The sequence below is a fragment of the Patella vulgata genome, chromosome 4 (genome assembly GCF_932274485.2).
Source record: "Patella vulgata chromosome 4, xgPatVulg1.2, whole genome shotgun sequence".
Taxonomy (NCBI): domain Eukaryota; kingdom Metazoa; phylum Mollusca; class Gastropoda; family Patellidae; genus Patella; species Patella vulgata.
In genome coordinates this window covers 43748216-43775886 of record NC_065882.2, presented here as the reverse complement: position 1 = coordinate 43775886, position 27671 = coordinate 43748216, and the positions used below count along the sequence as shown (strand labels likewise).

At 36.4% G+C, this 27671-nt stretch overlaps 1 protein-coding gene across 3 annotated transcripts in view; it reads left to right on the top strand.

Annotated features, from left to right (window-relative positions):
* Positions 1 to 2202: 2202 nt before the first annotated feature.
* The window catches only part of LOC126818513 (inactive polypeptide N-acetylgalactosaminyltransferase-like protein 5), a 55368-nt gene continuing 29899 nt past the window's right edge, over positions 2203 to 27671 (top strand). Inside the window, exon 1 of one of the 3 annotated variants that reach the window (XM_050545977.2) lies at positions 2203 to 2413. The gene's annotated coding sequence lies outside the window, so the exon portion shown is untranslated. Of the gene's footprint in view, positions 3014 to 26970; positions 27345 to 27671 lie in introns of those variants that run through there. The other 2 variants (XM_050545975.2, XM_050545976.2) reach the window with 2 other exon arrangements.

Genomic DNA, 27671 nt, shown 5'->3' with positions numbered 1-27671 from the left:
GCAGACTTCATATTTTGTGTACATATCAGTCCTTTCTTAGCTAGTGTATAAAAGAAATTTCAAGGCACTCTGAAATTTCATCGATTTTTTTTAAAACTTTGATCCTTAATTTTATCAAGGGGAGATAATTTAGAACATTTCTAATGACATCTTTCATATCGCATCGATAAGATCTACTTACATACTAAATTTCATGAAAATCGTACAACTATTATAGAAGTTGTCCAGTTGATCTCAACTTCCGGTTCGAAATCACAGCGACGAATTTTCGAAATTCGAAAAACCGAAATGGCAGATTTTAAGTAAATGTTTCAAGGTACTCAAAGTAAAAAGAATTAGTAAAATAGGTCAAATAGTCACAAAGTTACAGCAATGTAGGTCAAATGCACTCGTTCATAAAATTCGGTAATTTCGGATGAGTAAAACGTTTTGAAAATATATTAATTCCAAAACCACCACCCATTCTTGGGGGGGGGGGGCTAGGTAAAAGTTTCAGAAAGATCCTATGGTTAGATTCTGAGATATAAGATTTTCAGGAAAAGAAAAAGAAAAAAAGAAAAAAAAAAGAATAACTAGATCTGAAAAGCAGATATGAAAGCTTTCGTATTCACAGTCACTTCCTGTCACATGTCATGGCTTATATAAAGAATCTCAAAAAGAAAAAATAATCATTAAAATTGGTCAAAATCTCGCGAAGTTAATGCGATTTTTCACTCGTAAACAACTTATTCGGCATGTAAAATGTCTAAGGCAAAATTCGAAATGGTGACATTTTCAAATACCAAAAAAAATATCGCAAAAGCCTTATTGACTTTTCACGTTTCAAGATGGTGATCCTTAATTTCTCCAAGGGGAGATAAGTTAGAAAATTTCTAAAGGAATTTGTCAAGTCGCATTAGCAACATCTACTAACATACTAAATTTCATGAAAATCGTGCAACTATTAAAGAAGTTGATTTTTCACGTTTCAAGATGGTGGCACTTCCGGTTCGCTCGACAAACTCGATATTTTGTGTACGAATTAGTAATTTCTTAGCTAGTATAGAAAAAATCTGACCTATATTTCGACGATTTTTTTGAAAATTGTAATCCTTAATTTCTCCAAGGGGGGATAATTTAGAAATATCTACTTACATTCCAAATTTCATGAAAATTGTTCAAATATTAAAGAAGTTGTAAAGTTGGTCTCAACTTTCGGAACGAAATCACAGCGACAAATTTTCGAACTTTGAAAATCTGAAATTGCAGTTGAAAATGATTTTCGTCAAGGTACCCAAAGAAAAAAGAATTAATAAAATAGGTAAAAAAATCACAAAGTTACGACTATGCATTGTCAGTTTTTACCTTAATTTAATTTGATCCTCAATTTCTCCAAGGGGAGATAAGTTAGAAAATTTCTAAAGGAATTTGCCAAGTCGCATCAGTAACATCTACTAACATACTAAATTTCATGAAAATCGTGAGACTATTAAAGAAGTTGTCAAGTTGGTCCCAATTTCCAGTTCGAAATCACAGCGACGAATTTTCGAAATTCGAAAATCTGAAAATTGCAGATGAAAATAATTTTTTTTCAAGTTACTCTAAGAAAAAAAAATAGTAAAATAGGTCAAATAGTCACAAAGTTATAGGTATGTAGGTCAATTTCTTGATCGTTCGCACCCCATTTTTTTTTGGGGGGGGGGGGTAGGTCAAAGTTTCCAAAAGATCCCATGGTTAGATTCTGAGGTATAAGATTTGCAGAAAGTACAAAAAAAAAAAAAAAAAAAAAAAAAAAAAAATCTTAATATGAAATAAGAAAGCTTAATAATCTCAACAGAAACAATAAGTTTTCATATGAAATATGAACGTTTAATAATAATAAGAAGAATAATCCGAACAAGCTACGCAGTGTGAAACCCTAATAAGAATAATTTTAACAAAAACAATAGTGTGAAACCCTAACTAGAGGCCAGCGATCAGACTTTTCGCTTTCAATATTGTATCGATATTAAATAGTTTTATTTATGTATGCTTATATTTTCCTGTTGTAATAATAAAATCTGATTTATAATTTAAGACCACAGTAGTCAATAGCTAGTTATAAACCTTACACGGATAAAATATAACAATACCATTCACAGTGATTCGAATGTGACTGACTGTATTGTTGACCCCAAAAAAGTTTCAAACACGTAGTTATCTCCCTTGCACGAACAAAAGGTGACCACTTCGTTGAGCTCTCTGTTCTGGCTACTAATGAAAAAACCGAAGAATACCATTCACAATGCATGACTACAAATACAATGTCACTGTATTCTAAAAAGGTGCATCAGTTCAATGTCACTGTATTCTAAAAAGGTGTATCAGTGATTGGGGAGTGAGGCAGCTACAAACGAAGGTAGAAGAGGCGGCGATATTATTAGTCGTAATACAGGTATATATTAATGCGTAGCCTACTGACAACTTCTTGACTGATAGCCTAGTTAAGCTTCTTTAGTATCGAGTATCAAAAGGACTATTTCACACAGTGAGGGCAGCTAGACATTATTTGTGGCTATCTGGATTGATATGTTTGAAAAGTGTTGTTTACGCGGTTATTGGCTAATACTACAGCGGAAGTATTAAGTCACAATCCACCTTTGTTTATATCAGGCAGACGACAAACCTAACACATACGTTCGTAAAATAGTACAGTGCACAATTTAGATCACCAACAGTCAGTATCTGAAGTGTGTGGGTATATACCGTCAAAAAAACACCCCCAAAAATCTCATCTGGGAGAAGCTTATAATATATTTTTTTTAAAAGGCCGTTTGTCGCAAATTCCTCATACACATTGTTTATGTCGAAGTGATCAATAAATTAGTATCATAATAAGCGAATCCGTCTCTTAGCAACTTATTGTGTGACAGAATCTGGCATAGTTTTATGGAACTCAAGACTATTAGAACAAGGTCGAATAAGATGAAGTACCGAATATGGAAATAAGAAACGGATTATACAGGATGCGATCATTGTGCTGTTAACATTTATGGTGAGTTAAACAGTGTTTTATTATTTATGGTAGGGACATATTGTTAAGAAGTGCCGTACACAATTTTGGAGGTTTTCTGTGCACCCATCAATAGTTTCACAATACCAGAATGAGCAATATTCAGGCCCGGCAGAGATGGGGGGGGGGGGGCGCTATTAGGTGCTATACTGTCCCTCAATTGGGTTGAGAGACCCCCAGTTGCGGGCAAAGGCGTACGGGCTCGATGAATGTAAGAGGGGCAGAACCTGAATTCCCCCCCCCCCCCCAATTGATTGCCGGTTACAGATGGTGGTGCCGGTCGTCTGCGAGAGGCGAAGGAGCAGAGCTTTATACCATGTAGGACCCCCCCCCCCCCCACAAAAAGATAATTTGAAAAATCGGACGGTCGCAGACACATTTTCCTGGCGCGAATCGTGATAGTGAGAACCTAGCATTAAGACGGTTGTATTAACATCTTCTATTTCTATGTAACGCCTCGCTGGTTTGCGTAAATAAAATTAATTGTCAGACCGTTTATGTCCCTATGTTTAAAAATAAAATAGATATTTGAGTAACGTCCTTGTTGAACAAGTATACCAATAATATAATGTAAAGAAGATGATGGGTAAATGTGTATAACATCAACGATAAATAAATTCATTATTTATACATTTGGAGCAGGAAGTAAGTTTTAAATTTTTTAATAACCAGAAACCTTTTATGAAGGGTGTTTTACGTTTCGCCGGTGTCCTTTTATCAAGATAAATCTAGAAATATCAGATATATCTATACATAAAATGATCCCGTGATGCATAGGCGTACGAGCATTCCATGGATGTTTGAAAATTAATCTGCAGCAAACGCGTTTTCCTGCTAGACTATCCCATGAATACATATACTTCAATGTGGTCCAATATAGCCTACCTTAGGTGACTTACCTAAATCCCAAATCCCAAACAACCAATCAATCGTCGCAGGGTATGGGGGCCTCGCACTCCCCGAGAAAATTTTGAAAATTTAACCGCCGCAAATGCGTTTTTCTGTGTTTTTTTTAGCCCGCGAATTAAGCAACATCAAAGTTTTCAACCGAAATCCCACTCTATGCCGACCCGAATTCCAACCATCCAATCAGACTGTTGCAGCTGCATTCACAAAACATAATCGATGCCCGAAAAATGTCGCACAAAATAGAGTGACTCTAGGCAATCTATAGTCAATCCAGTACAAATTCGTGGTATTCAATTAAAAGAAAAGTAAAATTAGTGTGTTATTAGATTTCGGACACTTTATTTTGCCAACTAGATAAAATATTTTTTTTTTTTTGTTTTCACTTTACCCGTTTGCCCGAAAGTTAGAGGGCATCTCCTTCAGGAAGGTCCACAAACTTCATTCATATTTCACATTTGGCTTAAACGTTAGGGGGCCAATGCGCACCAAATTTGAACTCATCCAAGAGCTAGTGATACTCGTTTTAAGTTCATAATCGGATAAAACATCTGATCTCTAGATAATAATAATAATAATTAATTTATATAGCGCCAACAAATTCAACTTAGCGAATTATGTCCAGATGAGAGTCAAAATAAACACCAAGATTTTTTACAGAATCTGTTGGTGTAATAGAGATATTGCCAATGTGATAGCTTTCTGTTTTAGATTTTAGTAGTTGCTGCCCGCTGCCGACATTCATTATTTCTGTTTTGTCATCGTTGAGTTTTAATAAATTTGAGTCCACCCGTTTACTAATATCTGATAAACAGGCCTCAAGTTTGCATATCTCAGGTGGTTCAGAAGAAGGCTCAAACGCTATATAAATTTGAGTGTCGTCGGCGTACAGATAGTAGTTAAGACCGTGTTTACGAATGACATTTCCTAAAGATGTTGTGTATGTAATGAATAATAAAGGACAGAGAGCGGAACCCTGTGGCACGCCATACCTTTGAGTTTGATGGGAAACTTTTGATAACAACTGTCTTTATACGGTTTTCAAGGTATGGCTAGTCCACTTACACCAAAGTTATGTCGGCTTTGAATTGCTCTACATCAATGTTTCTAGTTTTTCAGAATGATATAGTGCGTTTTATTGGTCCAGGTTTATAAAGCGCCAGTTTAGCGAAAACACTAATGATCGGATATCAAGTCATTTTTAACATGAATGGAAGCTAGTAAATTATCATTTATTCTCGTAATAATAATCTACTCTTCCAAAAAAAGTAGGGGATATTCAGAAATAATACAAAACTGCGGAAATGCACTGCCGTTTTTATTAGAGGTAACCAGTGTATGTTAATAACAGGCCAATTGCCTACACATGAACATAAATAGTTCACATGGGCGGCTTATCTGACTGCCCCATTTCACTCGCAAACAGTAAATCTTATTCAAGAACCGATAGGAAAGCAAATATGGATAGATAAACCAGCACGCGGCAGTTTTCATCAACCCTTCCTTGAAGTGTCAAATTTGACAGTGGACCCCTCCCACGTGTATGGCGCTATTGCGTGTCGCGTGTGCAGCTCAGTGGTTCTGTTGGGGCGATAAGTTCTTCATCTGTGAACATACTCTCAAAGCATGTCAAGTGTCCATGACTATTTATCATATCACAACCTGCATAGGTATTTGCATTTCAATATCCCCTAGAATTTTTGAAGAGTAAAAGTTTGGCTGTAACGTGTTCTTTTATGATTTAAAAGTTTCTATGCTATAAATCACTATGACACAACACAAGCAACACAATAAAAAGACTAAAAAACACAGAGCACATAAAACACAGCTGCCTCAAAGGCGCTTATAACAACCTTGATATTACATGCTTTTATACTATTTGCGTAAAGTAAAAACTGTGAGATCTTTCGGTTATAAACATACATTTCAGTTTCATCAAAATCGTATAAAAATTGTGACCTCTAGAGTGTCCACAACCTTGGAATTATTATGCATATATTTTTCAAGTTTAGCATCACAGGAAGCCACCACCGAATGGGCTTGCATGTTAAGAGATTTAGAAACATTTCTGAGCCAGAAAGCGGTTCTAGATTCGCCTTAAGTCCTAGGATGGTAGCCCCCCCCCCCCCATATCAAGAATTGCTTCCGCCGGCCCTGATATTACTTTATGTTTCAGAAAGATATTGATTACAGACAGTTATAGTAGTCATGCACCAATAATTTTAACAGAATACTGATCAAGCAAGGGTCAGAATTATATTCATTTACAAATATAGCCGTTTTTTGTCGGGGGGAAAATACAATAATTTTTTTTTTATAAAAACAACATGTTTTATACACGTAAGAGATAAAGAGATGTTTGCAACTTTATGTTACGTCGAACTGAATTGTCCATCCCTTTAGAGATTCGCCGAAGCGATTTCAATTAAATTGCCTAAATCTGAATGTGGAAAGCCCTACATGGATGTTTTTACTCCAGGACTCGTATCCACTGTAATGCTGTAGCAGTGGGATTAAGTCGGTTAAATATTTAAAAAATCTTCCTTTCTGGACAAAATATGTTTATGGGTATAAATTTAGGCTATTTTTATTTGGCCCAGTTCACTTGCTGCATATTGCCTACTAAAGATAGATGCGTGACACAATATATGTACACATAGAAACGGTCGTTTGCCATACCCTATAATGGTTCACAAATAAGGGTACTATTATAGTACTGATTTTCGTAGAAATCGCAGGTAGGATACAGTACACAATAAAATGCCCATATAACTGGTGTAGGGGTGACCTTGTTTTCTTAAATTCAGAAAAGTAGGCAGTTAAACTGCATTTCATTTCATTCCATGTTGTCTAACGCATGGAGTTTAAATCTTAAGGTCTGTCATCGATTAAATTGTCGTGGGGTTAAATCCCATGTTTGTGCATACGTGACAAGTATTAGGGTTGGCTGCACTGCCTCGTGGTTTTATTCTGGTTTATCTCACTGCTCAAATTCAGTTGTTGAAATAAAGATATATTTGGGTAAAAAAAAAGACCACGTTTGTCTTGAGTGGACATTAAACCCGATCATTCGTTCGGATGGGACAAAAAACCAAGGTCACGTGTACATATTGGCGTGCACGTAAAAGAACCCTTGACAGTTGGAATTCGAAATAAGAGTAGGCCATAGCACCGCTGTTCGGGCAAAATTTCCTTCATAGCACACAGCATGGCGTATGTCCAGTCTTCATTAGCCCTGTAGAAGCAGAACAGTAGGACTTTAAACCCCATTTCATTTCTCTGCATTTGTAATATTAGTACCGATGTACATCTTTCTTGTCACCATTGTGCTTCAGACCATTAGATATTTTCTTGAGAATATAGCGATATTTAAATAATTGATACATAACAGATAAATTCAGTTAGTTTCTGAGACAATAGACAATAATTATCGACCTGTAGCACAGTGATGATTGGGGAGAGAATTTAACTGATTGTCGTCACAATGTGGAGTGTTTGGAGAACTCCAGTACTTCACGCCTGTGTGTGCTTTGTCAAGATTTGTAGCACTAAGGTAAAGAGACAAATTGTCACCTCTTTTCTAACGGTATAAATCCCATTTTTTCACCCTCATGCGTGTGTTTGCATTTGATGTTTTTGGCCGACAGTAAAATATATACGGCCAAAACAAATGCTAGCTTTTAGTTCTATTAACGGGTCAGTCTGTAAAATATTCAAACAATTTCAATCGGGATCCTTCGTTTATATTAAAGAAGAAGTCCTATAGTACTGCACCATAAGAAAATTGTTTATTGGTTCTCTGATATATTCAACGGTGTTCATTCTTTCAGATTTTCTATCCGAATTCTGTCTTCCGTTTAAACACCTTTTCAACCATCGACTTCCCTGCCAAAGAGTGCCAAACCGGCTGCCAAATAATCACGTCGGTTTCAACTCGAACTATACCGAGTGATATTGGTACCGACAAAACGAATCTACCGAGAGAAACCGGGTATGAAAGGAACAAATTTTAAAGAAACCACACACAGGGATCGAACACCCGACCTCCAGGCTGGCGTCTTACCCACTTAGCCACCGTGTGCCCCCCCCCCCATATAATTTATAAGTGGCCGCCATGTTGACATGATGACATGATGTCAACACTAACTCGAGCTGACATATTCTCATGTCACCCAAACTCCGTTATTAATAGACCCATTTTAAAAAATAAATTTGTATTATGAAATGACGTGTCGAGCATGTAGAATGTAATCTCTATCATTAAGACAAATATTCTACACGTTGAAGACTGGGATTTCCTTTAAAGAACGATGTTGGTGTCAGTCATTATCACATAATTATGTGGTAGAACTGGTTAAACACATTCCAAGTATAATATTAACACATAGATCATTGCTATACGATAGATTTGAAGAAACGAACGGCTTTTGACCCTATGACGTCAGACATTTGATTAACCAATCAACATTTATGTTACTAGTGAATTACCCACAGTTCCGTGCAAAACACGACTAAAGCTCGGCGTAACAGATCGTTTCATTGGCTAATCCCTCACACCATTCAGAACACGTCAATGATAACAACTCTTCCAGATCCTAGTGTAGTAAAGACAAGTAAAACGAAATTTTGAACTATAAGAACGAAACGAAATAGGATATTTATTTCCTCCTCAACTCTTCATTTGATCCAAAAACCCTATACAATTACACCAAATTGTTTTCGGTGTTCATGACCAAGTAGCATGCGAACTCTACCACTCACCTGTTATCTGATTGCAGATTTGTATCTCTAACGCTACCTAATTTGGGCTGTATATCTTTACTATATGATATGTCTTGGAAAAAGCGTGATTTGCCGCTCCCCCCCCCCCCCAAAAAAAAGAAAGTAGAGTTGCCCCCGGGTGTAAGTCCCACTCAGTACCCCCCACCCCACCAACACACAAACTGCCCATACGAGTGTCCTAGCTACTAGGAAAAAATTTATGAGATAACACATTATAATAGGATATAAATTTCAATTTATAATTAAAACAAAACCAAGAAACTTACAAAAATGCAGGTGTATTTTTAAGAATTATTGTATTTACATTTCAAAATGTTACATAACAAAGTCTCCCTAAGGGAAGTAAATCTATAGATAATTTTGAAAAGCGACGCAAAGGGCGACGCGTCGCTTTATAAAGGGCGACGCCGTGTTAAAATGTCGGCGTCGCTTTTTTCCCCCCATAGCTTTTAAAAGGCGACGCGGGAAGTGGCCGAAATAGAACACCAAATTCACCCTTTGCAACAGGACAGGCCAAAACTACTTCCTGTATTATTTGTCTAAATGAATATTATTTATGAAATCCATTTAAAAACAATGAAGTTTTTAATTTACAAGATAATTTTATTTTTTAAGTCTTTTTTTTTAAAATTTAATATAATATGATACATAATTTTTCTCTAATATAAAATAATAACTTAGTTTAATGCGGTAATGAAATTAAAGATGCTGGTCGTTCTTGCTACGATAGTTTAAAAATAGATAATGAAAAAGTAATACATTGAAAATTTCAGTCAAATTACTTCATTCTGACCGAAGTTTGACTGTTTGAAGAATAGTGTAAATAGTCTCGATTTTAATTGCTACCGTTGTAACGATAATAAACAAAGTCTCGATTATTTATTTTTTTAAAGTTAAATTAATAAATTATATGGCGATCGTGTTTCAATCCGTTCAAAATCACAACCATCCGATAGATTAGAGAGTTGATTATGGGATTATCATGGGAATAAATATCTAATTAATAATTTGTATAACATTTGAGGCCAAAAGAAAGATCTGCAATAGACAGATTTAGCTCTTACATAATGCATCTATAACAAACAGAAGCGTTAATCAATACCGACAGTTAATAAATCTACAAAATTAAAATAAATATTATTATGCTAAAAAGCAAATCGATGAGGTATACATTTTTATGATTCCTAAAGGCACGCACTTGTGGAATACGATATTTTTTGATAAATATCAGTGCACACACCAAGTTTGTGTAAATTTGCTATATACTTAGCCTATAATTCATTCTTTTGTGCATGCCAACGGCAACAGTTGCTAGCGTATTTTACATGTAATCATTTATTTTGGACTTCCTTACTTCTTCGTCGTTTTCCGGAGTTCGGAAAGTTCAGGGCCAGAGCTAGCGCTTTCTCCAGAAGCTAAAAATGGATTTTAAGGTTTATTCGCAAAGCATTATGGGAAATGGAGCCCCGACATGCAGTCCGTCAAATTAGTATTTTTCTGATACACAAAATATCAGAAAATATCATAGCTAACATGGGCCCACGACATTTATTGTAGGCCAAAATAACCAAGTTTGTGTTCTATGTGTAATTTTTATACTAGGAGATTCTGATGTTTACTCGGGTCAAAATGTCACTTCCGACGCAATGATTGCCCCCAACAAATATACTTTACATCCCCACCCCTCCGCTATAATATCATCAATACTCCCCGAAACTGCTATAATCCATTTTCTCCAATTCCAGACCACTAAAGTCAACCCAAAACATATATAGGATTAGAGTTATTTCGATGAATGTAGGAGAAAAAATAATGCTCTGCGCGAGATAAACGGAACTCATATTTTAAGAATTCAGTCTTTTCATTGGCTAAGAGCTCAATAATTGTAACTGGATTATAACCAACAACCAATGTTCAGGTAGAAGATACCCAGAAAGATAGGAAGTAATTGCTCGATTATCAGTGCTGAATGTTTCTCAGATAGCCACCGTACTGGTAGATTGTACTTCTTCAACAGATGTTACGTCCGCTCACGTGGTCTTTGATTACTTTTTTTTCCCTCTCTTCCCGTCCCCCTTCGTTTCTTTGACGGTGTTGGGACTGGGGCTTGGGGGTGACTCGATGAGATCGGTAGATGCGTCTGGAAACAAATAAATTACGTTTTACAAAAATAACCAGCATAGATCAGCTGTTATCAATCCCTAATTATATTACAATCCTTCCCTGAAGTAGATGGTTACTATCCGATCTTGGTTCCACTGAATTGTTGTTAAGAAATACTCGGAGACTACTGAGTCCATGTTGTTGACTGAGGAAAGTGGAACACTGGATCGCTAGTGCGCTGGATTAGATATTAACAGGGCGACCGCTAATTAATATCTGACGATGAGATTGTTCTGTTATTAATAGGTACTTATACTACAGATAGATTATAATCATTGTTATATAACATCTGACAAAAATCGTAGCGAAATTTTAATCAGACTGGACTATTAATGTCCCCAACTAAAGAATCAAGTGGTACAAACCAAAGATCTACAAGAATGTCGTGTGTCATACTGCACCCGGTTTAATTAAATGTCTCCCGTGAGAATTACTGAATTAACAGTTGAAGCTATTGATTGTTACCATTCAAAAATAAGATTGGTTTATAATTCATTCAGTGTCTGGCTCTTTTTCGGAAAGCCTTAACAGAAATATAACTTAGATCCTAAACTATGATTTTCACTCTCTGGGAAAAACACGTTTGAGTACCAACATACTCTTTCCCCTAACCCTATATGACATGTTTGCAATTATATAATTTGGGAATTATGCGGGGGGCTCGGAACGGCTGGACTTTATTCGGGTTGCAACGGACAGTGTAGGTAATTAGGAGACGTTTTTCGTTGGTGGACCATTTTTCTAAATACTATTTTATGGTTTATATTTATGGCCATCAGCAGCGCCAGGGTGGATGCAGTCGGAGATAGCTAAACATAAAAAAGGATTATTTTCTGCATATCATATCAGATTCATTCTATTGTATTTAACTCGAGTGAAAAAATCATCAGTGATGTGTCAGTTCGGTTCCCTGTTTTGAAATGGAACCAGTTTTGTAACAGATGGAAATTGGTTTTCCCCTCCTAATGAAGACAGCAGGTGATCATTAAAATAGTATGTCTGATATTTTGGGACAAAATAGCTTTGACGAAACTTGGTGTATAGTTTCGTCTTTATGAATAACTAATAATCGACTCGCCTGTTCTTTGATCTTAAGATCATGTATATATCGTGGCTCTTGATTAGTAAGTATGCTTCGAAATCAGTAATATAATTTTAAATTTGTTGCGTTGATTTATCGGCAACCAGGGGATGTTCTTTGCCTTGTTAGTTATATAGATTAGCTTCCTAGCAGTAGAACGACTGCTCTTATTATTTTTGCTGAATTGTAATTTGGTACTGACGTAAATCACTTCAGTTTGTCAGGATTGAAGTCTTAAAAAATGAGGATTCACCAGGTTGTAAATTTCGTGTAAACAGTTCTCAACATCCGGCACAGTTACTGTTTCTGACGGATGATCAGAGATGTATAACTGCGAACAAGTGGACAAATGAATGTCAATTGTTTTTTGGGGGGATTGAGACGGGGGACATCAGCCTCACTGTTGACTCGTTTATTATGTTGCTCCACTTTGTTTTCATATTTCTTTATATAACTCTGTCCTAGAGAACCTTTCCGCCACCCAAACTGTTTATTATTAATATTATAATAAATATTTGATTCAGTAGTGCATATATATTCAACTACATATTTTTCATGTTTACTTCTTATTATTGGGTCTTTTTGTAAATTCCGCATTGTGTATTATGTATGTCAACCATTTTATACTACGGCTACGGTAACTTTCTTTTTTTGTCACTAAACCAGGAACCCAAATCGGGTACTGTAACCTGTAGTTTACACCCAAAGGTGATTAAAAATATGCACAACCCATTGGCACTCAAATGTCAGAATTCCTCTATGTAGAAAGAAATTACGTCTTTTATTTTAAAATTACATGGTAATCAGACTGACAGCATCATATTCAACCTTCTGGCAAATTGCAAGGTTCTTCATGATAGCAATGTCTCAAGATGTTAAGGTTTCTATTGCTTCAATATCAGACTCATAGATAATTCAATTTCACAGAGAACTACACGTCGCTGGAAGCTCTATATAAGTTGATGTTCATATTTTATTCTCACATTTAAATGTACGATGAGAGATTCATTTGATAGCTTTCGTATGGTTTATAATTGTTTTGTGTTGTTTTAAATTGTGTATGTTCAATTGTAACATAGTCTAATGTATTTCTTTTTGCCCCCCCCCCCCCCGCCCCGCCTTTTGAAGAAAGCTTGGGACTATTAAAATGGGTTCGTCCGTCCGTCTGTCTGTCCGTCACACTTTTTGGGACACAATAACTTTCCTTCTAATTGAGCTAGAATGTTCAAACTTGGTGTAGGTGTTTATTAGGTCAATGCTTTGATGAGCATTTTCTACTTAGGGTAAGCAGAGATATTCAATTTGATTGGTTGATCCATTGAGACACGATAACTTTAGTTCTAATTAAGTGAGAGTGATGAAATTTGGTGTATAGTTTCATGACATCAATACTTTGACTAAATTCGATAATGTGCCCTTTCTGCTCAGGGTATGCAGAGCGATAGCAATTTGATTAGTCGAGACTTTGTAACACAATAACTCTCCTTCGAATTGAGGTAGAATGTTCAAACTTGATGTAGGCGTTGATTTGCTGAATGCCTTGATGGAGTTCAAAAATGAGCATTTTCTGCTTAGGGTAAGCAGAGATAAGCTATTTGATTGGTTGATGCTTTGGGACACGATAACTTTGGCTCTAATTAAGTGAGAGTGATGAAACTTGGTGTATAGTTTCATCACATCAATACCTTGACTAAGTTTGATTATGAGAGCATTTTCGGCTGAGGGTAAGCAAAGCGATAAGCAATTTGATTAGTCGAGACTTTGGAGCTCGACAACTTTGATTCTAATGGAGTGATAGTGGTGAAACTTCGTGTATAGTTTAATTACATCAATACCTTAACAAGGTTCGATGCTGATCATTTTCTGCCTAGGCAAATTAGAGACTTCAGTCTGATTGGTCGAGACTTTGGAACAAAATAACTTTCCTATTTGAGGTAGAATGTTCAACAAGAGCATCGCTAACGCTGCAATATACGTCCACATTCCTGCTTTGATTGATATGGTACTTTTAAAATTAACAAAACAACAAAAAGTGGGTGTGGCACCGCCGAAAGGGAGGGGGAGGGGGGTCGTGCACCAACATCAATAGTTGTAGGCGACACACACACACAAAAAAATGGGCGTGGCTGTGCCCCTGGGGTTGGGCATGTACCACAAACAATAGGGGTTTTCCTTAGGGTAGGCCTACAAAGAATAAGTATGCAAAGTTTCAGGATGATACGTTAAGAAATGCGGCCTGTAGACGACACACAAACAAATACAAGAAATAGACGTGGCACTGTCCCTGGCGGTCGGGCATGCACCAAAAACAATAGGGATCATCCTTAGGGTATAAGGAATAAGTATGTAAAGTTTCAAGATGATCACTTAAGAATTGCGGCCTGTAGGCGACACACAGGCACACCCAGACACACACACACACCCACACCCACACCATAACACACACACACATACACACAGACAGGGGTGACGGCGATATACGCCCACATTACGAGAATGACTTTGGAACACGATAACTTTGCTTATAATTGTGTGAGAGCGATGATGATAATTATAATTTTCTGCTTAGGCTAAGTAGCGATAAGCAATTTGATTGGTCACGACTTTTGAATATAACTATTCTGCTTTTAATTTAGGTATAGATGTTCATTAGGCGAATATCTTGACTGAGTTCCATGATTAATATTTCCCATTACAGCTAAGCAAAGCTAAACAATTTATTTGATCGATGCTTGGGGACAAGATAACTTTGATTCTAACTGATGGAGAGTGATGAAACTTAGTGTATAGTTTCACTCACTTAACATTTTATGCTGAGATTAAGCATAGATAATTAGTTTGATTACTCGATACTTTTGAAAAAGATAAATTTGCAATTAATAAATATGTGTCATCTGGTTTCTCTTTTGGATTTTGGCGGTGGACATCAGCCTCACTGTTGGCTTGTTTCACTATGGTGTGTGTCAAGACAATACACGTAGATATTATTAATATTGAAGAATACCATATTTGATATAGCCTTAGACTGCCCTAAATATCGAAGATCCAAGCGTTTGTATTTTCACTAACGTTAATTCAATTCTTTAATAAATGTGTACGAGTATCTACTCCAGACGATGAACTGACAGATTTGCCTCAAATTTTGCATATAATCTAATTGAAAATCTATTTTTACATCTACACCCCAAAGCTCTAATGTCTCTTTAATATCATAGGGTTGGCCAATCTGTAATAGGGTGGTTCTAAATATGGATTATTAGAAAGAAGGAACAGTAGGACGTTAAACCCTATTTCATTTCATTTCATTAGAAAGAAGGAAAGAAAAAAAAAACAATAACAGGATAGCCTCAATAAAATCGCCGTAAAGCACTTATTACCATCTGTATTTGGGGTTCATTGGCAGATCTGAGAGGTGTTAATTAAAAATATCCAACTGCCCCTTTTTTATCCACCCAAGAATAAAAGCATTTAAACGAAAATAGTAAAATATTTAATATAATCAGTCAATTAAGAAGGCAAATGACCATTTTCTAATGAGTTTTCCTGAATGGTCTAGCAAAGTTCAATAAAATTTAATATCTTTAGTATGCTGTAAAGATAATGCTCCCGTTTTGCCCAAGTATCCCAACCCCAAGAAGCCCTATCCACAAAAAGGAAGAAAAAGCGAAAAGAAAAGAAAAATCTGGATACGCGATTGATTTGGGTCGCTCGCAATTCAGTAATGGTGGCATCATAGGGACCACGGAAAAGATGTTTTCCAGTAAAAGGTAGTTTGTCATGTTTTCAACACACTAATGTTAAATTTGTTCAATTTTGACACACAAACATGAGGATTTAGAAAATTGCAGGTGTAGAAGGTTTAACATCATGGCCACAACCGGTACCGGTTACACGCAAAAAAAACCCCAGACGGAATCGCATCTTGTGATAGTAGAACTATTTTCAAATGAAACAGAATAAATATCTAAAATTAAGAAGTAATAATATATTGTATTTCTGGGAATAATAAACAACATTTATACAATACACGATGTCTCATAATATATAAAACTGTTTAATTTCACTTTTCAGATTCTCTGATAGTTATTTTTCTGACGATCAACTTATTTTTAGAATGTGCTGTGGCTTCGTATTTAAGGAAATCCGGTTGTGTTGACAATCAAACCGAGATTGCAAGTAAAAACATCTGTGGAAATTTAGATCAATGGTATTTAATATTACATTATAGAGAGATTATATCCCACGGGCCACTGTGGATTATTTTATGTTGTTTGTTTCTTGACATTTCATTTATAAGAAGTTTCTAACGTCATTAAATGGGGGATTATATTGTTTTCTGGCGTCATATTATGACCATTTGTGTGAACACGTGGTTGTATGTTTATCTACCCGATGACCCAGTTTCCTTGTGTGTGGGACTCGGGTGAAAAAAGCATCAGTTTACGTATCTATTTGGTTCCGTGTTTTTATATGGAACATATTTTATTAATAGCCAATTTATGTGAAACAGCATAGTTGGGATTATTATTATTATTAGGCGCCGTATTTTTCATATAAGTTAGGTATCACATAGATAAGAAACCTCAACTTTCAACCCTCCTGTTTCGAGATAAGAGATGGTGCTATATAGTTTTACCTTGAAAACCCCGCCGTGAAACACGTCGGACCTCAGTAAGTAAAATTGACAGCATTGTTCATCAAAACAACGAGTGATTATTGTTATTCATAACAGAGAGAGAGAAATGGGGTTTAACGTCCACTCGACACAAACTAGGTCATTTCGGGACTAACACATGGTTCAATTTTATTTCAATAATTCGCATACGCGTAGGGGTCTTTAGCAGTGGGAGGAAACCGGAGGACCCGGAGAAAACCCACGAGGTTGGACAGGCGACCCTACTCCTTGTCACGTACAACCGGGGAATCGAAATCCCGCCAGTTGACTCAATGACAGACCGCATGATACAGTGCGCGCGTGCTAACCATTCGGCCATCCAACCCCCCGTTATTCATAACATTTCGGCCACATTTAAGTACAATTAAGCATATAATTCTACCTGACACAGGTGCAAATCATGTTTTCTTTTTTATACGCCCACATTGAAATGTGGTCGTATATTGTCGTCGCCCCCGTCCGTCCGTCCGCCCGGCATTGTGGACGCTCTAAAGGCTAAAGTTAATATCCGATTGACTTTAAATTTATATACAGTGTTTAAGGCTATGAGACGAAGAAGCCTATTGATTTTCAGCGATTTCTGATAATTACTGCCAATGTTATGGCCCTTGATCACTTTGAAAAATCGTGTGGACGCTCTAGAGGCCAAAGTTAATATCCGATTGACTTTAAATTTATACACAGTGTTTAAGGTCATAAGACGAAGAAGCCTATTGATTTTCAGCGATTTCTGATAATTACTGCCAGAGTTATGGCCCTTGATCACTTCAAAAAATCTTTTGGACGCTCTAGAGGCCAAAGTTAATATCCGATTGACTTTAAATTTATATACAGTGTTTAGGTTCACGAGACGAAGAAGCCTATTGATTTTCAGCGATTTCTGATAATTACTGCCAGAGTTATGGCCCTTGATCACTTCAAAAAATCTTGTGGACGCTCTAGAGGCGAAAGTTAATATCCGATTGACTTTAAATTTATACACAGTGTTTAAGGTCATAAGACGAAGAAGCCTATTGATTTTCAGCGATTTTTGATAATTACTGCCAGAGTTATGGCTCTTGATCACTTCAAAAAATTATGTGGACGCTCTAGAGGCCAAAGTTAATATCCGATTGACTTTAAATTTATATACAGTGTTTAAGGCTATGAGACGAAGACGCCTATTGATTTTCAGCGATTTCTGATAATTACTGCCAATGTTATGGCCCTTGATCACTTTGAAAAATCGTGTGGACGCTCTAGAGGCCAAAGTTAATATCCGATTGACTTCAGATTGATACACAGTGTTTATGATCTTGAGACGAACAAGTATATTGATTTTCAATGAATTTGGAACAGCTAAATCCATGATACAGTATTAAAAGTTTTGTATACAAAACATTAGCATGGGGCAGAACTTTATAAAAACCAAACAAATTCTAATGATTTTTTGAGTTGTTGCTCTTAATCAGATTTTAGTGTATTATAAATGTTTCATTACCGAATAAAGTAAAAATATGCGACAACTCTTGTTGACTGCCCGGGCGATTTAGCTGCTGTGGGCGTATGTTTCGTTGCCTGGCAACCTATCTTTTAAATCGAAGCGGCATTTTAAATTTGAGACAACTTTGACGTCATGAAGGCGGGGCGTCGTGTACAACAGCCAATGAAAGTACTAACCTGATATGAGTTGCGCAGGAATAATACACCGTAATTATGAACGTCCGCATCTATTTTGATAAAAACAACTCTTGATTTAATTTATTGAAAATATTTCAGATAAACCAAAATTGTTTCACAAGAGTGGGGTTCGTATGTGCGTAAATTCTAATAGTATAAAATTAACTTATTTTCAAGATGTTACATACATTAATAATGAAATTCAGTTTGCCAGGTGAAACTAAAGGCATACAATCGTAGCTAAAAACAAGCACATCAGTTTTTAGCAACGGATAACGTAGTTTTAAACATCGTCCTTACAGAGAAATAACCCTCTTACCACAAGTCAGTTTTCAAGATTCCCATAAAAGAGTCAATTCTTGTTCGAATATAATAAAATCTTCTAAATTTGATTCTTATGCCCCATATGATTACATTATCCCATTGTATTGTTTCATCGTCACCGGAAGTTACTTCATTTTGGCCCAAAAACATTTTTCTTGGCCTCTCAAACAAATATTGTTGTCATTTAAAAAAGAATCTTCCGATTTTAACAATTGATAGTCGAGGGCGAGAAGTCTAGATTATAGGCTTAAACAAGACAGATTCCTTCTACTCACTGCCCCAGTAAAAATGCGTATAAATTGAACTTCCGGGATGGGAAGACGAGAAGTCTAGGGTGAGAACGATTAGATTTATTTGATAAGGCCAATTTCAAGTTTGTAAACAGGGCTAGCGCTAATCCCAACCCTAACCCGAACCCTGGACATAGCCCTAACGCTTACCCTATAACCCTAACCTACAATCTCGCCAACAATCACATGCTCTAACCTTATTTGCATCTCAGCGACCTTGACGAAAATAGATCTAACCGGGTGAGAACGCACGAAGTTGAGATTTAATCACGAGAAAACGTGAAGTCGAGAGACGAAGAAGGGGGTGGAGAGAGAGAGAGAGAGAGAGAGAGAGAAATGGGGTTTAACGTCCACTCGACACAAACTAGGTCATTTCGGGACTAACATATGCTTCAATTTTATTTCAATAATTCGCTTGCGCGTAGGGGTCTTTAGTATTGGGAGGAAACCGAAGGACCCGGAGAAAACCCACGAGGTTGGACAGGCGACTCCTTGTCACGCACAACCGGGGAATCGAAATCACGCCAGTTGACTCAATGACAGACCTTATGATAAGACGAACGTGCTAACCATTCGGCCATCCACCCCGCCCCCATCTCGCAGTCAAAGAAGTCGAGATTATAAAATGGCCGCAATGTCGTACATAGGACAGTTTTCATTCTTACTGTCCTCGGCCTCCGCCAATTACACGAAATATATACTCACTGTGAGCAAACAATTTATTTGACAAAAAGTTAGTGTCATGAAGTTGTCAGTTTAATTTTTTAAATTGTAACCATCACGAACATCGTACTAAACAAACAGGACGATCGTGCAAGGTCTAAACTCTAGTTAATGGGTATGTGGGCTATTTTCATAAAAAAAAACGTACAAATAAGACAGGGTTGTGGTCAAGCAGTAAAATCCCACATAATAGAAAGAAATAGTTTATAGAAAGGAGTCAAATTAATGACTTTAAATTTTTGTCGTTTTCGTTATCTCTTTATTGTTAACATGGTCTTTTACATGGTAATAACTGAAAAGACATTCCTGCAAATTTTTGTTTTGTTACATTTTTGTTGTTTTTTAAGAGTCCTGTGTGGCTATTGCATATACTTCCTCTTAAGTTATAAATCTATAGAATACGGTGAAAATTTCCTTAAAAAATCATAATTATTTTTTAAAATTTGTCTTTGCCGTTATTTGTAGTTTTTTGTGAAAATAACGCTTTATAGTGGGGGGGGGGGAGTAACTGAAAGTAACATGGTACTTTGTTAAGGATACATTATTCAAGAGCTAAATTTGCCTATTGCAGGTCTTTCTTTAGGCCTTTAAATGTTACATAATCAACTCTTGATGCCATCCGGTGCGCGAAATTTTAATTAGATTAGAACGGTTCGACCATTTAAATGGTCTAACCGTTCTAATCTAATTAAAATTTGAAAATGCAGAAGCGAGTCTTAGTCTCGAAAATACAAGTACCGTGGATACGATAATGAACAATCAATGCATACATCTTGTCAAAACTACAAACAGTGATAACTTGGCTCAGAATAAAGTAATTTAAATGAAATTTTCAATATATTCATTTTGTATTATCTATTTTTGAATTATTATAGCAAGAACGGTCAGCTCTTTATCTAAATGTTACATAATGTATCTTTAATTCGATAATTCGTTTGTACATCCCTCGTGGTTAAGCAGACGATCTGTCTTCTTGATCCTTCTTCTTGACAGGTAGCGTACAAGCCTATGGTCGGAACCAGGACTATTGATTCATTAACAGACATTATGATCTGAAGCGCACGGTTAGATCTCGTCCCCTCGATTTTAATTGAAATGATATATCCCGCAACAGAGGTCCATCATCGCGCCCCCAGACTTTCTCCGCCTGATTGAAGGAACACATAGGAAAGACACGATCACGATTAACTAGAAACGACAAAAATGCAGACAAGACAAATACACAGACATTGTAAGTCGTACAAAAACACTATCAAACCAAGCACTAGGACGAAAGGCTGGTCATGCTAAAAAGCATATGGATATTTCGCACATTGTCACATGGAAGGTTGAAGAAACACATAAGTCAATATTGTAAACAAATATAAAACCTCTGAAAAGTGCATTTTAGAGTTAACTGCCTCGATGTACATTGTATTTCGGACTTGTTTTCTTCAATTTTGAGACTGCAAACCATCCCCTTATAACTACACCACAAACACTGTTCAGCATTCTAAAAACGCTAGCCATAAAGTAAGTCACATGAGCAACATTCGATTTTATTTTCTGAATCGTTAAGTATGTTAAATAAAATATTTACATTGGGTGAATCTCAATTCCCATATAAAGCCAAAAATGTTCTGGCCGTGAAAAGTGTACGTCCTATAGCACGATAAGGAGATAGAATGTAATGTTCTTCGTATACCAAATTAGTCTTTATATAGACAGAAAGGTGAAATAGAATGCTAAGTAAGTAAAACATCTTTAAAATTCATTCTGTAGTAAAGTTTTAACCGAGATTTATAATTGAGTTTATTAAGTTTGCGTATAACACCTAGTTGATTTAGGTCAAATGATTGCGTTGATCTAATATGTGATTTCCATTAATGAAGGAACAAGATCTTCACGAATACAATTTTGTTTCGAAACATTAAGCGGAAGTTGGCTTGTTTACTATTTTTGTTTAATTTTTTGTTTTGTTAACAGCGGAAAACAAAATCTGATAAAGCTGAACATTGTCCTTATCTATAGACATAAAACTTTCAACGGAACAGATTCTCATCCCACAAAAAAGTGAAATCAATAATTTTATTTTTGAAACAAATCAAAGAGGTTGAGTTATTTTAATGTTTCGTTGTTATTTGTTAGATTTTAGTATTTGTTTATGTATAATCGCCTTGGCATATCATTATGTGATTTGTGGTCGTATGTTAGACCAAATATTTTATAACTATCGATGTTTGAATAACATGTATTATTGCAATGTAATAATAGCCTATAAAACAACCGGTACGGTTATCCCTTTAAACTTCGAATGTGAAGGGGTGACTGGTGATCATGTCTGCCCTATCCACGATACTCAACCAGTACGACAGTCTGACTTGGATTTCAGACGCAGGGCTTCTAACTAGGTTGAATATAACTTGAATGTATACCGTGGGGCATTGGCCACTAGAAGAGTCGCCAGCCAAGGTCTTCCAACATTGAAGTATCCTGTCTCGAGCAGGTCATGAACAATTTTCATTGTAAATTTATTTACCTTACAATCTGTTTTAGATATCATGAATGAAACATAGGATTTATACTAACAAGTCTTTTAGTAATATGAAGATATCTATAAAAAAAAAAAAAATACAACCTGCTAATAATTTGACCTACAAGATGTTTATTGACCTTTAAAGCTGTTATTACTGTAGATTGTGTACGGTGTCATGTAAACAACAGCTTGGTCATAAATATAAAACAAAAGGATGTTTCACTTTTACTGGCTTTCCTTGGTATTATGTAAACCTTAGCATATTGTAGAGTACGATAAGTAATTAAGACAGTGTGCTTTGGTGATACGATTCAGATATAACGGGTACAAAACAAGTGGTCGTTAACATACAGGTAAATTACTTCCACACAAATTGGCTGTTTCTTTTTCACTTGCTTTCAAACCCATAAGCCCCAAGTAAATAGCCCATTTCCACTTAAAGGAGATAAACCTCTTTGATTTAGGCCAAAATAAAGTGTTCATTTGGGCGTATGTGATCTGTTATTTCAATTAGTGATGTGACAAAATCAACACGATTAAATTTTCGTTTCAAAATGTCAAGCGGGGGTGTACTTTTTAAAGTTTAAAGTTTCGTTTTTGGTTTAAATTGTCGACAGTGGAACACAAAACATAATTGTATGGACTTTTTTAACTTTTCGGTCTAGCTCCTAAATACGTTGAATGGTTCTAACAAAACATTTACAGGTGCATACCTCTCACAAAGTACTCCAACTTTCGCATTGACGACTTCGATTTATCTTGATCAAGTCAGGGGTCAAAGGTCAGATAGTGCATTTTTCTTGAAAACGACCTCGCTCTCGTGGTGTATCTCCTACAATTTGATCCTATGGTCATCGAACTTTGCCACTTTTCTATTGGCACCACCCTAAACTGTAATTATTCAATGATGGATTTCGACCAAAATTCACAAGAATGTAGTACACGATGGGTGTTACAAATTTTGTACTTTGCGTCAAGACCAAGGTCAACTGTTAAATAGTTGTGATTTTCGCGAAAAGTCCAAAATTCTCCCTTACTAAGGTTTACCGTTTAAGTATTTCAATCCGTGGCCTCGTAAAGTACATGTTACCATAACTTCAGGTCATTTCGAAACCAACATCGGAGTGTTTGTATATAATTTGAGATTTAGTGTGAAATGCATGGAGGGGGAGATGTTCCCCGTTCCCGTCGCCCGTGTTCCAATTTCCGATGATTATTTTTTTTTCATTTTCCTAAATTCATAGAGAAATAAATAATACAAAGACAGATTAATTGATTCTAAATATTATGGAAATATTAATCCCGCTGAAATTTAAAAAAAAAAAAAAAAAATGGATACCAGCCCCAATCAGTCGATCACCAGAAGCCTTAACTGGTTTCCTGTTCCACTAACAGGCAAGGAGGATTGATCGATGATACATGTACGTACATTGAGCGCGATTGGTTTTTAGTATCGCTAGATCTGTTTGGAACAATGGAAAGGCAGCAGGAGGTCACAATTATTATCCGATTTTGACGAAACTTGAAATATAGGTTTATCTCCAAAAGATGTCGGTTCCTGTCGATATTGGCATGTATCGGATCAACACTTCAAGGACTATGGCCCCTGATTGTACGAAAAATCACGTTTTTAGTTTGTGGTTCCTCTAGAGGTCACAATTATTATCCGATTTAAAAAACCGTTCGAACATATCATCGTTGATGAAACTTGAAATACATGTTTATAACCCAAAGATCGTGGATCCTTTAGATATTTGCGCATATCGGATCGTAACTTACTGTATTATGGCCCCTGATTGTTCGAAAAATCGCGTTTTTAGTTTGTGGTTCCTCTAGAGGTCACAATTATTATCCGATTTAAAAAAACGTTCGAACATCTCACCGTTACACCGTAATGACGGTTGAGTTCGTATTTCGTGAAAATCGGACCAAAACTGCCAGACAAAATGGCCTCCTCTCGTACGCTTATAGTGTAAAAATATGGTATATCAAGGTTGTGGACCCAACTAGAGGTCACAATTTTAATCCAATTTTAATGAAACTTGAAATGCATGTTAATAACCTAAAGATCTTGGTTCCTTTCTATATTCGGGCATATCGGATCGTAACTTGCTGAATGATGGGCCCTGATTGTACGAAAAATCTCGTTTTTAGCTTGTGGTCCCTCTAGAGGTCACAATTTTTATCCGATTTGAAAAAAAAACCATGTGAATATATTACCGTTACACACTGAAATCTTGGTTCCTTTTGATAATCGCGCATATTCGAACGTAACTTCCTGGATTATGGCCCCTGATTGTTCGAAAAAAAGGCGTTTTTAGCTTTTGGATTCGCTAGAGGTCACAATTTTTTTTCCGATTTTAAAAACCATTTAAATATATCACCATTCCACCATAATAATGGTTGAATTCGAATTTCGGGAAAATTGAAATCAAACTGCCCGACAAAATGGCCGCTTTTTGTACGCAAATTGTGTAAAAGTATGTAATACGAAGGTTGTGGAACCTCTAGAGGTCACAATTTATATCCGATTTTGATGAAACTTAAAACATATCTTTATATTCCAATCCAAAGATCTCAGTCCCTTTTGATATTTGCGCATTTGAGACCATAACTTTCTGGATTATGGCCCCTGATTGTACAGAAATGAAGGCACTTTTTTCAGAAATGACGGCACTTTTGCGGAAGGGGGGGGGGGCATAGCCACACAACCCCTTTTCTCTAGAAAATCTCAACCGAATCAGGGGTTATCAACCATTTCCGTTTTCTTTTGTTTTTGCATTTATGAGGACAGGGTAGGCGGTTGCCTATCCGCCCATCACGCCGGTGGTTCAGTTATTGGAAGTTTCGCTAAAAAATGAAATGAAATAGTATTTAACTTCCTGCATTTTTCTGTATCAACCGGTCTAATGAAGATGGTAAAAGGTTTGAAGTTTATAATTAGCTTATACATACTAACGATACGTGAATTTGACCGTCAATTCAAATATGGATGACGACGGCTATCAAAACCGTTTGGATGGGATAAACTTTTCGAACCAACCAGTGGGACTAAATTTAATGTTGTATGGTTAATGTTAAGCTATAACCGACAGTTTATAAAACAATTTTAAATATTCTACAAATTGTGTATATCCACACAATTAATTCGAAGCGATTTTATGGTTTAAAAAAGTAACTAATAATTAAGGCAGAGAGTTCAGAGGGTTTTATGATTATGTCCAATATGATATGACGTGCAGCGGTACAGCGACACACGTACAAGTATTCGATGAACAGATTTTGTGTCATCAATGAATGATATTTCGTTTTTAGATATTGTTAAAGACTGATATTCTAATGATGAAAAAATGTAACGTGTTAAAAGTAGTTATTAGTGTTTCACACTGCGTAGCTTGTGTGAAACACGGTGTCTTTGTACGGATTACTACTAGGTTTTCACAACGACGTTGCTACGGTATGTGAAACACTATAGTTTCTGTTCAGATTTTTTCCCCCCACTTTGCTTATTTCTCAAAGACTACCCCTTTGAACTCTTCGGGGTTGACAAGAAAATGAGTGGTGGCTAGTGAATAGAGTAATTTCCAAACACCTAGTCGAGATTCGATTTAGGTTCCTGTGCCTCTTGTTTGTTATCTCTAATTGCATGATATCCGGTAAAGCGGGATGTTAGCAAATGCTTTGTTATTGTTTGAACAACTGTAATTGGTTTATGTTTCGCACATGTATATATACAAACTGATGCATTTTAAACATTAATTCTGTAACCAGAGGTTTCCTGTGTCAACAAAACGTTATATAGCCCTATATTTAGATATTATTGTTATCAAGTGAAAACTGGTCAGGTACATATCACAATCTACATTGTCCTGTGACAGAATTAAACGGAATTAAGCGAAAGTGCCTGGATTTTTCAAATGGAACGAAAATCGTAAACAAACTCGAACTTGTGCGATAAACACCACCACGCTATATTTAGATCCCTATCTCAAACGTTACGAAAGGCAGGTTACCTTTTCGAAATGTGGTCGGGGTAGGAGGGGGGGGGGGCGAACGATGTGGGCAACCATTGGCTTAATACAGATGTAAACGGTTGGATGCGACGTACTAATTTGTATGTCTTAAAACTTAACTATTTAATTATATTCTGACCCTTCTATGACGTATGAGGCGGCCAGGAACTCCCTACGTAACATGGCGAACCGAGCGATAGTTACGATGTCGTTCACTTGATAATATGAACATGGTGCCCGGAAAGCAGATATGGCCTACCAGAACTCCAACTTTCAGGGGTTCTTTTACGTGGACGCTCATGCCATGTGTACACAGGGCCTCGGTTTTTCATCCCAACCGTACTACTGTGACTACTGACTAGGTGTTGGTTCAAACAATCATTCACATTGTAACACAAAATCAATGTAGCAATTCAATTTTTTTGACAAGACTGCAGGTTGGTTAAACCCTGGTAGAATAAAATGTAAACAGTAAACAAGTCATAATCTAAGCTGGCAATATGTTCATTACAGACCTTTAAGCTAAATGGTATAGATTATTTAACACAACTAATCTTATGGAAACAGATCCAGACTTAATGGTATAGTATACAGGGCTATCTTAATCCAAACATACACACCACCTTTTCACGTAATACCGTCGATAAATTGCCGTTAAACTGACTTTGTGGTTTGGACATGAATTAAATCACAAGTGACATCTATGTTTTACAGGGATCGAAGCATTGATTGGTGGTCTAAGCCACTGATGATACGGTAAACACCGTTAGCGCTTCTCACTGGCTGTACCTCGGCGATGACCCACAATTAATGGCTGAGGCGAAGGATAAGGCGTATGTTATGCAGGAAGTAGATGTAAATATACACAGATGAACAGTCATAAAGCGTTATTCCTCGTTAACACATCCCTCGGAATAACACGTTAGAACGCCGGAGGTGATTAGCGAACTCGAATTGGCATCTGCTTTTTTAAGGGCTTAATACAAATGTGGAACAAGATAATTATAGTGAAACGTATCTAGTACTCGGAGCAATATTATGTGTAAAGTCAGTTCTAGCATGCTAGAAAAGTCTGCGTCTGGCAGAATTGGTCGAATACTGAATTAGAACCACTGATTACGTTCTTCAGGAAATAGGAATCAGGCGCCTAAAGTGGTGTCGACATATCGATAAGAATATAGGGTAAGTAGTTTATTGAGCAAGCTTCTTGATTAGATTAAATTGGAAGACTTCGAGTATCTTTATTTGACTAGATGATGAGATAACACGAAAACACTTGGCACGGGAACATGCATTGCATAAGACTGAACGTTATGTTTTTCCCTACCATTATTCAGTTACGGTAGTAAAACAATGTGAAAGCTTTTTATGTATCTTTCGAAGAACTAAGGGTAGCCTATCGTCGATGAGAGTGGAGAGTTAAAAGGATGTATCCGATATATTTTACGAAATTCACCTTTTTGTTTCTTCAGAATGAGAATTTTGTTGTGCATCTTTTCATCTAGATGT